This window comes from Mobula birostris, chromosome 4 (assembly GCF_030028105.1).
Source record: "Mobula birostris isolate sMobBir1 chromosome 4, sMobBir1.hap1, whole genome shotgun sequence".
In the NCBI taxonomy this organism is placed as follows: Eukaryota; Metazoa; Chordata; class Chondrichthyes; order Myliobatiformes; family Myliobatidae; genus Mobula; species Mobula birostris.
In genome coordinates this window covers 208,057,579-208,073,648 of record NC_092373.1, presented here as the reverse complement: position 1 = coordinate 208,073,648, position 16,070 = coordinate 208,057,579, and the positions used below count along the sequence as shown (strand labels likewise).

Below are 16,070 nucleotides of genomic sequence, written 5' to 3'. Positions count from 1 at the left end.
GAAGAAAAGAAGAGCCTACGAAAGGTTCAAAAAGCTAGGTAATGATAGAGAGCTGAAAGATTATAAGACGAGCAGGAAGGAGCTCAAGAAAGAACTTAGGAGAGCCAGAAGGGGCCATGAGGAGGCCTTGGCGGACAGGATTAAGGACAACCCCAAGGCATTCTACATGTATTTTAAGAGCAAATGGATAAGACCTGAGAGAATATGATCAATCAAGTGTGACAGTGGAGAAGTGTGTATGGAACCGGAGGAGATAGCAGAGGTAGTTAATGTGTGCTTTGCTTCAGTATTCACTGCAGAAAAGGATTTTGGCGATTGTAGGGATGACTTACAGCGGACTGAAAAGCTTGAGCATGTAGATATTAAGAAAGAGGATGTGCAGGAGCTTTTGGAAAGCATCAAGTTGGATAATTGAATATACTTTATTTCTTACAACCTTCGCTTACATGAGGAGTAAAAATCTTTATGTTTCCACCTAAATGTGCCATATGCAATCATAGTAATTTATAATAATTTATAATAAATAGAACAGTCTATGTAACACAGAGTACACTCAAGTCAGCGTGAGTTCATCAGTCTGATGGCCTGGTGGAAGAAGCTGTCCTGGAGCCTGTTGGTCCTGGCTTTTATGCTGTGGTACCACTTCCCAGATGGTAGCAGCTGGAATAGATTGTGGTCGGGATGACTTGAGTCCCCAATGATGCTACGGGCCCTTTTTACACACCTGTCCTTGTAAGTGTCCTGAATTATGGGATGTTCACAACTACAGATGCGCTGGGCTTTCCACACCACTCTCTGCAGAGTCCTGTGATTGAGGGAAGTACAGTTCCCATATCAGGCAGTGATGTGGCCAGTCAGGATGTTCTTAATTGTACCCCTGTAGAAAGTTCTTAGGATTTGGGGGCCCATACCAAACTTCCTCAACCGTCTGAGGTGAAAGAAGCGCTGTTGTGCCTTTCTCACCACACAGCTGGTGTGTACAGACCACGTGAGGTGGATGCTGAGGAACTTAAAGCTGTTTATCTTCTCAATTGATGTCAATAGGGGTTAGCCTGTCTCTGTTCCTTATGTAGTCCACAATCAGCTCCTTTGATTTTGTTCTCTTGACACCACTGTGTCAGGGTGATGACTTCTTCCCTGTCGGCCACCTTTTTATGAGATGTACTCTAGGCTGCTGTGGGAGGTGAGGGAGGAGATTGCTGAGCCTCTGGCGATGATCTTTGCATCATCAATGGGGACGGGAGAGGTTCCGGAGGATTGGAGTGTTGCGGATGTTGCTCCTTTATTCAAGAAAGGGAGTAGAGATAGCCCAGGAAATTATAGACCAGTAAGTTGGTAAGTTGATGGAGAAGATCCTGAGAGGCAGGATTTATGAACATTTAGAGAGGAATAATATGATTAGGAATAGTCAGCATGGCTTTGTCAAAGGCAGGTCGTGCCTTACGAGCCTGACTGAATTTTTTGAGGATGTGACTAAACACATTGATGATAGTAGAGCAGTAGGTGCAGTGTATATGAATTTCAGTAAGGCACTTGACAAGGTACCCCATGCAAGGCTTATTGAGAAAGTAAGGAGGCATGGGATCCAAGGGGAATTGCTGGCTTTGTGGCAAAATTTGTAGATGATACAAAGATAGGTGGAGGAGTAGGTAGTGCTGAGGAAGCAATGCGATTGCAGCAGGACTTAGACAAATTGGAAGAATGGGCAAAAAAGTGGCAGATGGAATATAGTGTTGGGATATGTATGTTAATGCACTTTGGTAAAAGGAACAATATTGCAGACTATTATCTGAATAATCTGCACTATTGTCTGCACAACAAAGAGAGATGTTATGGATGTGATGGGAGGTGAGGACCTCGATACGATAGCTATCACTAAAGAGGTAGTGCTGAGCAAATTTCTGGGCCTGAAGATAGAAAAGTCCCCAGGTCCTGATGGAATGTATCCCAGGTTACTGAAAGAAATGGCAGAAGTTACAGTAGAGGCTTTGGTGATGATTTACCAAAATTCTGGATTCTGGGCAGGTCCCGGCAGACTGGAAGGTGGCGAATGTCATCCCACTGTTCAAAAAAGGTTGTAGGCAAAAGGCAGGTGACTATAGGCCAGTTAATTTAACATCTGTAGTTGGGAAAATGCTTGAAGCTATCATTAAAGTAGAAATAGCGAGGCATCTGGAAAGAAACGGATCCATCAGGCAGACACAGCATAGATTCAGCAAAGCAGGTCCTGTTTGACAAACTTACTGGAGTTCTTTGAGGATATAATGAGCGTAGTGGATAGAGGGGAACAGATGGACGTTATTTACTTGGATTTCCATAAAGCGTTTGATAAGGTGTTGCATAAAAGACCTATCCATTAGATAAGGGTACATAGAGTTGGGGGTGATGTATTAGCATGGACAGAGGATTGGTTAATTAATATAAAGCAGAGAGTTGGGACACATGGGTGTTACTCTGGTTGGCAATCAGTGGTGAGCAGTGTGCCACAGGGGTCAGTGCTGGGCCCACAACTGTTCACGATATACATTAATGATCTGGAAGAGGGGACTGAGTGTAGTGTATCGAAGTTTGCTGATGATACTAAATTGAGTGGAAAAGCAAGTTGTGCAGAAGATACGGAGAGTCTGCAGAGAGATATAGATAGGTTGAGTGAGCAAGGGTCTGGCAGATGGAGTACAATGCTGGTAAATGTGAGGTCATCCACTTTAGAAGGAAAAATGAAAGAGCAGGTTATTATTTAAATGGTAAAAAACTGCAGCATGTTGCTGTGCAGAGGGACTTGGGAGAGCTTGTGCATGAACCACAGAAGGTGATCTTTTGGACAGAGGTAAGGAGGAATTTTTTTAGCCAGAGAGAAGTGAATCTGTGGAATGCTCTGCCACAGACTGCAGGGTAGGTGAAGTCCATGGGTATATTTAAGGCAGGTTGATCATTTCCTGATCGGTCAGGGCAACAAAGGATATGGTGAGAAGGCAGGTGTATGGGGTTGAGCGGGATCTGGGATCAGCCATGAGCAAATAGAGCAGCAGACTCGATGGGCTGAATGGCCTAATTCTGCTCCTTTGCTTTATGATCTTATGGTTCTTACGTAGCACTAAAAGGGGGTCATTGCTCTAAAAGAAATAGATCCATACATTACTGGGGCCACAGGGAAAAAGGCAGCGGGCCAAATGGCTTCCTCCCAAGTGTGACTCGAAACTTCGGCCATCCTTCCTCCTCAGCTGTGGTTTTGTCTAATGGGATCCAGACACCCCATGTCCTGTTACACATGACTCAGCCATCGTTGCAGCTACCACAGTCACGTTAACCATCGCTTTAACCCCTGCGCTGCTATTCTTCAGGATATCTGTCTCAAACTTCTCTTCCCTGTTTGTTCAGCATGCACGGGGAGGGAGTTAACAGCTTCCTTCCTTCCTTACTGAACCCCTGGCCTGTCTCTATCTCAACTTTAACTGCCTCCCCAATCATGAGACAGATTCACCTTCATGCAGCTCCCTCTTGCCGAAATACTTCTTCGCTCTGTAGAATTGACTTTACCCCAGTTATAGAGTCGTAGATTCACAGAAAAGTACAGCACAGAAACAGGCTCTTCGGCCCATCTAGTCCATGCTGAACCATTTAAACTGCCTACTCCCATCAACCATGGCCGTCCTTACCCCTACCATCCACGTGCGTATCCAAACTTTGTTTAAACATTGAAATCATGCTTACATGCAACCACTTGTGCTGGCAGCTTGTTCTGCACTCTCTCCACCCTCTGAGTGAGAAATTTCCCCTCATGCTCCCCTTAAACTTTTCAACTTTCACCCTTAACACGTGACCTCCGGTTGCAGTCCCACTTAACCTCAGTGGAAAAAGCCTGCTTGTATTTACCCTGTTTATACCCCTCAGAATTGTTATACAACCTCAAGATAACATCCAATCTCCAGTATAGTACTGAAAACACTGATTTATGAAGGCCAGTGAGTTAAGCAGCGCACACAAAATGTTGGAGGGATCGAGCAGTCCATGGGGCATCTAGGAGAAGAGTAAAGTCGACATTTTGGGCTGAAACCCTTCGGCAAGACTGGAGGGAATAGCTGAGGAGTAGGTTGGGGAGGGGAGAGAGAAACACCAGGGGATAGGTGAAACCTGGAGAGGGGGATAAAGTAAAGAGATGGGAAGTTGATTGGTGAAGTGGTGAAGATGGGCGGGGTAGTGTGGGTTCATTACTGGAGGTTTGAGAAATCAATGTTCATATCATCAGGTTGGAGCCTGCCCAAATGAAATATAAGGTGTTGTTCTTCCATGGCCTCATCACGACAGGAGGCCATGGATGGACATTTGGGAATGGGAAGTGGAATTAAAATGTTCTGGCAAACAGAGCATGGATGCTCGGCAAAGCGGTCTCCCAATGTATGTTGAGTCTCACCTATGTACAGGAGGCCACACCAGGAGCCTCCAACCTGATGGCATAAACAAACTTACGGTAATGCCCCCCTTCACCATTTCCTATCCCCTTTCCCCCTCTCACCTCATCTCCTTGCCTGCCCATCACCTCCCTCTGGTGCTCCTCCCCCTTTTTCTTTCTTCCATCTGTCTCTTTCACCACTTTACTTCCCAGCTCTTTACTTCATCCCTCCCACTTCAGATTTCACCCATCTCCTGGGGTGTTTCTCTCCCCCCTCCCTCCACCTTTTAAATCTACTCAGCTTTTTCCTCCCACCCTGCTGAAGAGTTTCGGACTGAAACATTGACCATACTTTTCTACATGGATGCTGCCTGGCCTGCTGAGTTCCTCCAGCACTTTGTGTGTGAAGACATAGTTCGCTTAGCTTTGCTGATTGAATAGAAAAGTCAGTGACTCGCGGTAGTTTGGAGCTTTGAGCAGCACCCAATCAGCATTCAGGATTGATTGGCAAGAACAAATTAAAGTAAGGCAGGGGCAAGCAGAGCGGCCATTGTCGTGATGACCACTGTTGGAGTGGTCAGTGTCCCGAGTGCAGATGTTGAGGCTTTAGCTCTGCGAGGCTTCGGTCAGAGAAGGTAAAAAAGTTGTAGGTAGATTTTATGCTTCCCCCACAGTTTATTAGTTTTCCTTCTTTATATCTGCTCAGCTAGGACAGTAGAGGTGCCAGGCAAGATAGTTGAATGCTCCTCTTGTGGGAAGGCAGGGAGACCTCCATTGTCCGTGATGACTACAACTGTGAGAAGTGCATCCAGCTGCAACTTCTAACAATCCACGTTAAGGAGTTGGAGCTGGAACTGGATGAACTCTGGATCATTCAGAGTCTGGGGGGGTGATAGATTGGACATATAGAGAGATAGTTACACCTAAGGTGCAGGACACAGGAAACTGGATAACATTCATGAAGGGGAAACGGGTTAGGAGCCAGTGTAGGGAACCCCTGGGGCCATCGTCCTCAACAACAGGAATATCATTTTGGAGACTGTTCGTGGAGATGACCCAGTAGGAGGTCAGTGTGGTCATGTCTCTGGCACTCAGAGGGGAGGTGGGGGTGGTGGGGGGTTGAGGGAAGAAGTACGCTGTGGTGATAGGAGATTCATTACTTGGAGAAACAGAAAGGAAGTTCTGTAAACGAGAACAAGATTCCTGGATGGTATATTGCCTCCGGGTGCCAGGGTCCAGGATTCCTCGAATCAAGTCCTGAGCATTCTGAAGTACCCTCCTATTGAAACCTATTGAGTAAGTGGGTGGACAGCCTGTGAGTTCAGGGAGTTCGACGCTAAGTGAAAGGGCAGGACCTTCAGGGTTGGGGTATCAGGATTGCTGCCCGTGCCACACGCTGGTGAGGCTGGAAGTAGGAGGATTATAGTTTAACACATGGCAAATAGTAAGAGTATAATAGTTTAAGGAGTTGGTGTAGGAGGGAGGGCAAAAGATTTTTGGATCATTTGGCTTTCTTCCAGGGTTGGAAGAGATGGAATTACATCTTTGGAAAGAGGTGACGTGGGGTCAGAAAATGTTGCATCTTTGTGAGTGGAGTTAAGAAACTGCAAGAGTAGGGGGGAAAAAAACCATTACGGGAATCATATATAGGCCTCCAAATAGTAGCCAAGATGTAGCATTGATGTTGGAAAGGGAGCTGGAACAGGCATGTGATAAGGGTAATGGCACAATTGAAATGGGGGACTTCAATATGCAAGGGGATGGGGAAAATCATTTTGGTGTTGGATCACGAGAGGGAATTTTTAGAGCAGTTTGTGCTTGAGTCTACTCGGGGAAAGGCTATCTCAGATTGGGTGTTGTGTAATAACCCAGATCTGATTAGTCAGCCTAACGTAAAGGAACCCTTAGGAGACAGTGATCATAATATGATTGAATTCCTACTGCAATTTGAGAAGGAGAAGCAAAACTCACACGTATCAGTATCACAATGGAATAAAGGGAATTACAGAGGCATGGGAGAGGAGCCTGTCCAGGTGGATTGGAAAAGGATACTGGTGGGGATGACGGCAGATGGGGAGCTGACTGAAGTTTCTGGGAATGTTGTTGTTCGTCCTTCGTAGTCGAAGATGACCATGGCTTCAAAGTCAAATGGGAGATTGGTGGTTGTGGGTCCGGAGGTGACTGATGAGGCCAATCTGGGCCCTGAAGGCTCGCCCACATGTGGGACACAAGTGGGTGGGTGCTGTCGTGGCAGTGGATGTTGCTCGGGCCTTGCGCACAGCACGCTTTCGTTGCGCCTCGATGATGCGCCTGACTTCAGCTGCACGGGCTCCTGTGGTGATCTTGCTGCGCCAAGCTGGATGGTCGAGGGCAAGCATCTCCCACGTGTTGATGTCGACACCCAGGCCTTTGAGGGACGGTTTAAGGCAGTCTTTGTAACGTTTCTTCTGCCCCCTGACTGAGCGCTTGCCCTGACACAGTTCTCCGTAAAGCAGCTGCTTAGGCAATTGGCTGCCTGGCATTCTGACCACATGTCCAGCCCACCTGGCTTGGGCTTTTAGCAGGAGGGTGTAGACGCTGCAGAGCCCAGCTCGTTCCGGGATTTCCATGTTGGGGACTTTGTCCTGCCACCTGATGTGGAGGAGTCTGCGGAGACAGCTCAGGTGAAAATGGTTGAGCTGTTTGGCGTGTCTGCTGTAGACAGTCCAGGTCTCGCTGGCGTAAAGGAGGGTGGTGAGGACCACTGCACAGTAGACCTTCAGCTTGGTGGTAAGGCTGAGTCCTCTCTGCTCCCAGAAGTTCTCACGGAGTCTCCCAAAGGCGGCGCTGGCTTTGGCAATCCTGTTGTTGACCTCAGCGTCTATGTTCACTGCGCGAGAGAGTATGCTGCCCAGGTAAGTGAAGTTGTCGACTGCCTGGAGGTTCTGGCCCTTCACCGTGATGCGCGGCTCCTGGTATGGCTTTCCTGGGGCAGGCTGGTACATAACTTCGGTCTTTTTGGTGCTGATAGTGAGACCGAAGTTGTCGCAGGCTTGTGAGAAGCAGTCCATTTCACGCTGCATCTCCTGCTCTGTGCTGGCATTGAGTGCGCAGTCATCAGCAAACAACAAGTCTCTGATGACAGTCTCTCGCACCTTTGTAACTGCCTGCAGGCGCCTAAGGTTGAACAACCTGCTGTCAGTCCTGTACCTGACGTGGATTCCTTCTTCGTAGTTACGGAAGGCATCTGTCAGCATGGCAGAGAATGCCGTACTGAACAGAGTCGGGGCAAGAACGCAGCCTTGTTTGACGCCATTTGTCACTGGGAAGGCCTCCGACTCGTCGCCGTCATCAAGAACTTTCACCATCATATCGTCGTGGAACTGCCAGACGATTGTGATGAACTTGCTGGGGCAGCCAAACTTCTCCATGATCTTCCACAAGCCTTCTCTGATGACCGTATCGAAAGCCTTGGTTAGATCGACAAAGGTCACGAAGAGGTCGCTGTGTTGCTCCTGGCATTTTTCCTGGAGTTGGCGCGCAGCAAAAATCATGTCCGCAGTCCCACGTTCAGCACGGAAGCCGCAATGGCTTTCTGGGAGCAGACCTTGCTCAAGATGTTGGAGAAGGCGGTTGAGCAGGACGCGGGCCAGAATCTTCCCCGCAATGGACAAGAGGGAGATGCCTCGGTAGTTGTCGCAAGACTGGCGGTTGCCTTTCCTCTTGTAGATGTGGACTATGTGCTCAGCCCACCGATCCAGAATCTGCTTCTTCTCTGTCAGCAGCTGCATCTCATCTGCGTTGAGGAGGGGTGAGGAGCCGGAGGACTGGGGTCCGTATACAGCCTTAAGCGCATTGTAGAAGCTCTTTATGTCATGGCTGTCTGCATAGCCCTGGATTTCATCAGCCTTCTTGCTGAACCAGCTGTCCTGCATCTCGCGAAGTTTTTTCTGCACCTTTCTTCTTGTGTTGGTAAAGGCATCTTTCTTGGCTAGCGATGTGGGGTCGTTCTGATGCGCTCTGTAATGTTGATGCTTCTCCATTAGTAGTGCCTGAATTTCTTCATCATTCTCATCGAGCCAGTCTTGGTTTCTTCGGTTTGCTGGTCCGAGATGTTCGAGGGTGGTAGTGTAGACAGCATCTCTGAAGGTCGTCCACTGTTCCACTGAATAGTACACAAGGCACAGAACAGAAAATATTGTTCTCAAATGGCAGGGCTAGGTGACCATGGCTGACAAGGGAAGTTAAGGACTGCATAAAAACCAAGGAAAGGGCATACAAGGTAGCAAAAGTGAGTGGGAAGTTGGATGATTGGGAAGCTTTCATAATCCAATAGAAGGCAACTGAAAAAGCTGTAAGATGCAATATGAGGGCAGACAATCCAATAGTATAAATCAGGATACTGAAAGGTTTTTATGACTTGTATAAAGAATAAAAGGGAAGTGAGAGTTGATATTGGACCACTGGAAAATGGTACTGGAGAATGAAAATGTTACTTCCTAGAGTTACCAGTGGAGTTCCACAGGGGTCGGTGTTGGGACCACTGCTTTTTACGATGTATGTCAATGATTTGGACTATGAGATTAATGGATTTGCGGCTAAATTTGCCGATGATACAAAGATAGGTGGAGGAGCGAGTAGTGTTGAGGAAACAGAGAGCCTGAAGAGAGACTTAGATAGTTTAGGGGAATGGACAAAGAAGTGGCAAATGAAATACAATGTTGGAAAGTGTATGGTCATGCACTTTGGTGGAAGAAATAAACAGGCAGACTATTACTTAGATGGGGAGAGAATTCAAAATGCAGAGATGCAAAGGGACTTAGTAGTCCTTATGCAGGATACCCTAAAGGTTAACCTCCAGGTTGAATTGGTTGTGAAGAAGGCGAATGCAACGTTGACATTCATTTCGAGAAGTATAGGATATAAGAGCAGGGATGTGATATTGAGGCTCCATAAAGCGCTCGTGAGACCACACTTGGGGTACTGTGTGCAGTTTTGGGCTCCTTAGAAAGGATATACTGATGTTGGAGAGGGTTCAGAGAAGATTCACGAGAATGATTCCAGGAATGAAAGGGTTACTGTATGAAGAAGGGCTGGAGTTCAGGAGAATGAGGGGGATCTCATAGAAACATTCCAAATGTTAAAAAGCCTGAACAGATTAGATATAAGACCATAAGAGCAGAAGTTGGCCATTTGGCCCATCGAGTCTGCTCCGCCATTTTATCATGAGCTGATCCATTCTCCCATTTGGTCCCACTTCCCTGCCTTCTCACCATAACCTTTGATGCCCTGGCTACTCAGATACCTATCAATCTCTGCCTTAAATACACCCAATGACTTGGCCTCCACTGCCGCCTGTGGCAACAAATTCCACAGATTCACCACCCTCTGGCTAAAAAAATTCTTTCCATCTCTGTTCTGAATGGGCGCCCTTCAATCCTTAAGTCATGCCCTCTCGTACTAGACTCCCCCATCATGGGAAACAACTTTGCCACATCCACTCTGTCCATGCCTTTCAACATTTGAAATGTTTCTATGAGGTCTCCCCTCATTCTTCTAAACTCCAAGGAATACAGTCCAAGAACGGACAAACGTTCCTCATATGTTAACCCTCTCATTCCCGGAATCATTCTAGTGAATCTTCTCTGAACCCTCTCCAACGTCAACACATCCATTCTTAAATAAGGAGCCCAAAACTGCACAGAGTACTCCAAGTGGGGTCTTACCCATGCCTTATAGAGCCTCAACATCACATCCCTGATCCTATACTGTATTCCTCTAGAAATGAATGTCAACATTGCATTCGCCTTCTTCACCACCGACTCAACCTGGAGGTTAACCTTAAGGGTATCCTGCATGAGGACTCCCAAGTCCCGTTGCATCTCAGAACTTTGAATTCTTTCCCCATTTAAATAATAGTCTGTCCGTTTATTTCTTCTACCAAAGTGCATAACCATACACTTTCCAAAATTGTATTTAATTTGCTACCTCTTTGCCCATTCTTCCAATCTATCCAAGTCTCTCTGTAGACTCTCTGTTTCCTCAGCACTACTGGCCCCTCCACCTATCTTTGTATCATCAGCAAACTTAGCCACAAAGCTATCTATTCCATAATCCAAATCGTTGATGTACAACATAAAAAGAAGCGGTCCCAACACGGACCCTGTGGAATACCACTGGTAACCAGCAGCCAACCAGAATAGGATCCCTTTATTCCCACTCTCTGTTTCCTGCCAATCAGCCAATGCTCTATCCACGTATGTAACTTTCCCGTAATTCCATGGGCTCTTATCTTGTTAAGTAGCCTCATGTATGGCACCTTGTCAAAGGCCTTCTGAAAATCCAAATATACAACATCCACTGCATCTCCCTTGTCTAGACGACTGGTAATTTCCTCAAAAAATTGCAATGGGTTTGTAAGGCAGGATTTTCCTTTAAGGAAACCATGCTGAGTTCTGTCTATCTTGTCTTATGCCTCCAGGTACTCCGTAACCTCATCCTTGACAATTGACTCCAACAACTTCCCAACCACTGATGTCAAGCTAACAGGTCCATAATTTCCTTTTTGCTTCCTTGCCCCCTTCTTAAATAGCGGAGTGACATTTGCAATCTTCCAGTCCTCTGGAACCATACCAGAATTTATTGACTTTTGAAAGATCATCACTAATGCCTCCGCAATCCCAACAGGTACTTCCTTCAGAACACGCGGGTGCATTCCATCTGGTCCAGGAGATTTCTCTACCTTTAGACTATTCAGCTTCCTGAGTACTTTCTCTGTCATAATTGTGACTGCACACACTTCTCTTCCCTGACACCCTTGAGTGTCCGGTATACTGCTGTTGTCTTCCTCTGTGAAGACCGATGCAAAATACTCGTTCAGTTCCTCTGCCATCTTCTTATCTCCCATTACAATTTCTCCAGCATCATTTTCTATCAGTCCTATATCTACTCTCACCTGTCTTTTACTCTTTATATACTTGAAAATGCTTTTAGTATCCTCTTTGATATTATTTGCTAGCTTCCTTTCATAGTTCATCGTTTCCATCCTAATGACCTTCTTAGTTTCCTTTTGTAAGCTTTTAAAAACTTCCCAATCCTCTGTCTTCCCACTAATTTTTGCTTCCTTATATACCCTCTCCTTTGCTTTATGGCGAAGTTATTTCCCATGGTAGGGGAGTCTAGGACAAGAGGGTATGACTTTGGGATTCAAGGACGTCCATTTAGAACTGAGATGCGGAGAAATTACTTTAGTCAGAGGGTGGTAAATCTGTGGCATTTGTTGCCATGAGCGGCTGTAGAGGCCAAGTCATTGGATGTATTTAAGGCAGAGATAGATAGGTTCTTGATTAGCCAGGGTATCAAGGGGTATGGGGAGAAGGCAGGGGAGTGGGGATGACTGGAAGAATTGGATCAGGCCATGATTGAATGGAGGAGCAGACTCAATGGGCCGAATGGCCTATTTCTGCTCCTATATCTTATGGTCTATGGTCTTACAGTTCTTCAAGGAAGTAACAAGCGGGGTGGACAAAGGAGAGGCAGTGGATGTCATTTACTTGGATTTTCAGAAGGCATTTGATAGGGTGCTAAGTGAGGCCATTTAACAAGATAAAATCCTATGGTGTTACAGGAAAGATACAGGCATGGATAGTGTAATGGTTGACAGGTAGGAGGCGCTGAGTGGAAATAAAAGGGGCCTTTTCTGGTTGGCTGCCAGTGACTAGTGGTGTTCCTCAGGGGTCAGTATTGGGACCACTACTATTGGGATCACATTCTTTGTCATTGTTTTTCACATTGATTGGCCTAATCTCAAATAATAATGAGGTGGCCTACAGGGAAGAAGTCATCTCTCTGACACAGTGGTGTTAACAAAACAACCTCTCCCTCAATGTTGCAAAAACAAAGGAGCTGGATGTGGACTACAGGAGGAATGGAGATGGGCTAGCCCCTATTGACACCAATGGATCTGGGGTTGAAAGGGTGAACAGTTTTAGTTTCCTCGGCATCCACATCACTGAGGACCTCACGTTGTCTGTACGTACCGGCTGTGTGGTGAAGTTTGGTATGAGCCCCCAAATCCTAAGAACTTTTTACAGGGGCACAACTGAGAGCATCCTGACTGGCTGCATCATTGCCTGGTATGGGAACTGTACTTCCCCCAGTCGCAGGACTCTGCAGAGAGTGGTGCAGACAGCCCAGCACATCTGTAGATGTGAACTTTCCACTATTCAGGACATTTACAAAGACAGGTGTGTAAAAAGGGCCCATAGGATCATTGGGGACTCAAACCGTCCCAACCACAATCTATTCCAGCTGCTGCCATCCGGGAAACGGTACCGCAGCATAAAAGCCAGAACCAGCAGGCTCCGGGACAGCTTCTTCCACCAGGCCACCAGACTGATTAATACATGCTGATACAATTGTATTTCTATGCTATATTGACTCCTGTTGTACATACTATTTATTACAAATTACTATAATTGCACATTGCACATTTAGACGGAGACGTAACGTAAAGATTTTTACTCCATGTATGTGAAGGATGTAAGAAATAAAGTCAATTCAATTCAGTGATTTAGATAATGTAATTGATGGTTTTGTGGCAAAGTTTGCAGATGATATGAAGATAGGTGGAGGGGTAGGTAGTGCTGAGGACTCAATGTGATTGCAGCAGGACTTGGACAAATTGGAGAAATGGGCAAAAAAGTGTCAGATGGAATACAGTGTTGGGAAATGTACGATAATGCATTTTAGTAAAAACAATAGTGCGGACTATTATATAAATGGGGAGAGGTTTCAAACATCAGAGGTGCAAATGGACTTGGAAGTCCTCCTGCAAGACTCCCAGAAGGTTAATTTACAGGTTGAGTCTGTGGTAAAGAAGGCAAATGCAATGTTGGCATTCATTTCAAAGGGAATAGAATGTAAAATCAAGGAGATAATGCTGGATTTTATAAGACACTAGTCAGGTCGCTCTTGGAGTATTGTCGACAGTTTTGGGCCTCATATCTCAGAAAGAATGTGCTGTCATTGGAGAACATTCAGAGGTGGCTCATGAGAATGATTCCAGGAATGAAGGGGTTAACATTTGAGCGTTTGGCGGCTTTGGGCCTGTACTCACTGGAATTTAGAAGAATGCTGGGGGACCTCATTAAAACCTACCGAATATTGAAAGAACTAGATGAGATGGTTGTAGAGAGGATGTTTCATATGGTGGGGGTATCCTGAAGTGGAGGGCACAGCCTCAAGGCTGAGGGGCAACCCTTTAGAACAGAGGTAAGGAGGAGTTTTTGTTGGACAGAGAGTAGTGAATCTGTGGATTGCTCTGTCACAGACTGCAGTGGATGCCAAGTCCATGGGTATGTTTAAGTTGTAAGTTGATTGTTTCCTGATTGGTCAGGGCATCAAAGGATATGGTGAGAAGGCAGGTGTGTGGGGTTGAGTGGGAATCTGGATTCAGCCATGATGGAATGGCGGAGAAGACGAGATGGGCTGAATAGAAACATATAAAAACGTACAGCACTGTACAGGCCCTTCGGCCCACAAAGCTGTGCCGAATGTGTCCCTACCTTAGAAATTACTGAGGCTTACCCATAACCCTCTATTTTTCTAAGCTCCATGTACCTATCCAGGAGCCTCTTAAAAGACCCTATCGTTTCCGCCTCTACCACTGCCACCGGCAGCCCATTCCTTGCACTCACCACTCTCTGCGGAAAAAAACTACCCCTGATATCTCCTCTGTACCTACTTCCAAGCACCTTAAAACTATGCCTGCTTGTGGCAGCCATTTCAGCCCTGGGAAAAAGCCTCTGACTAGCCACACGATCAATGCCTCTCATCATCTTATACACCTCCATCAGGTCACCTGTCATCCTCCGTCGCTCCAAGGAGAAAAGGCCGAGTTCACTCAACCTATTCTCATAAGGCATGCTCTCCAATCCAGGCAACATCCTTGGAAATCTCCTCTGCACCCTTTCTATGGTTTCCACATCCTTCCTGTGGTGAGGTGACCAGAATTGAGCACAGTACTCCAAGTGGGATCTGACCAGGCCCTATATAACTGCAACATTACCTCTTGGCTCCTGAACTCAATCCCAAGATTGGTGAAGGTCAATGCACTGTATGTCTTCTTAACCACAGAGTCTATCTGCATAGTTGCTTTGAGTGTCCTATGGACGGACCCCAAGATCCCTCTGATCCTCCACACTGCCAAGAGTCTGACCATTAATACTATATTCTGCCATTATATTTGACTTACCAAAATAAACCACCTCACACTTATCTGGGTTGAACTCCATCTGCCACTTCTCAGCCCAGTTTTGCATCCTATCAATGTCCCGCTGTAACCTTCCACAGCCCTCCACACTATCCACAACACCCCAACCTCTGTGTCATCAGCAAATTTACTAACCCATCCCTCCATTTCCTCATTCAGGTCATTTATAAAGCAAGTTCTGGATCCACAAAGCAAGGTCCCCTTGGATCCCATTCCTCTTTACTTTCTCAATAATCCTTGCCTGGGGTACCTTATCAAATGCTGTGTTGAAATCCATATACACTACACCTACTGGTCTACCTTCATCAATGTGTTTAGTCACATCCTCAAAAAATTTAGTCAGGCTCGTAAGGCACGATCTGCCTTTGACAAAGCCATGTTGACTATTCCTAATCATATTATGCCTCTCCAAATGTTCATAAATCCTGCCTCTCAGGATCTTCTCCATCAACTTACCAACCACTGAAGTAAGACTCACTGGCCTATAATTCCCTGGCCTATCTCTACTCCCTTTCTTGAATAAGGGAACAACATCCACAACCCTCTAATCCTCTGGAACCTCTCCCGTCCCCATTGATGATGCAAAGATCATTGCCAGAGGCTCAGCAATCTCCTCCCTCGCTTCCCACGGTAGCCTGGGGTACATCCCATCCGGTCCTGGTGACTTATCCAACCTGATGCTTTCCAAAAGCTCCAGCACATCCTCTTCCTTAATATCTACATGCTCAAGCTTTTCAGTCCGCTGTAAGTCATCCTTACAATCACCAAGATCCTTTTCCCTAGTGAATACTGAAGCAAAGTATTCATTAAGTACCTCTGCTATCTCCTCCGGTTCCATACACACTTTTCCACTGTCACAGTTGATTGGTCCTATTTTCTCATGTCTTATCCTCTTGTTCTTAACATACATGTAGAATGCCTTGTGGTTTTCCTTAATCCTGTCCACCATGGCCTTCTCATGGCCCCTTTTGGCTCTCCTAATTTCATTCTCAAGCTCCTTCCTGCTAGCCTTATAATCTTCTAGATCTCTATTATTATCTAGTTTTTTGAACCTTTCGTAAACTCCTCTTTTCTTCTTGACTAGATTTACAACAGCCTTTGTACACCATGGTTCCTGTACCCTACCATCCTTTCCCTGTCTCATTGGAATGTACCTATGCAGAACCCCACACAAATATCCCCTGAACATTTGTCACATTTCTTCTGTACGTTTCCCTGAGAACATCTGTTTCCAATTTATGCTTCCAACTTCATTCTTGATAGCCTCATATTTCCCCTTACTCCAATTAAACATTTCCTTAACTTGTCTCTTCCTATCCCTTTCCAGTGCTGTGGTAAAGGAGATAAATTATGACCACTATCTCCAAAATGCTCTCCCACTGAGAGACCTGACAAGGTTCATTTCCCAATACCAGATCAAGTACAGCC

At 46.0% G+C, this 16,070-nt stretch overlaps 1 protein-coding gene across 1 annotated transcript in view; it reads left to right on the top strand.

Moving 5' to 3' along the window:
* The window catches only part of LOC140196915 (disintegrin and metalloproteinase domain-containing protein 33-like), a 125,454-nt gene that overhangs the window by 47,732 nt on the left and 61,652 nt on the right, over positions 1 to 16,070 (top strand). The window lies entirely within an intron of this gene.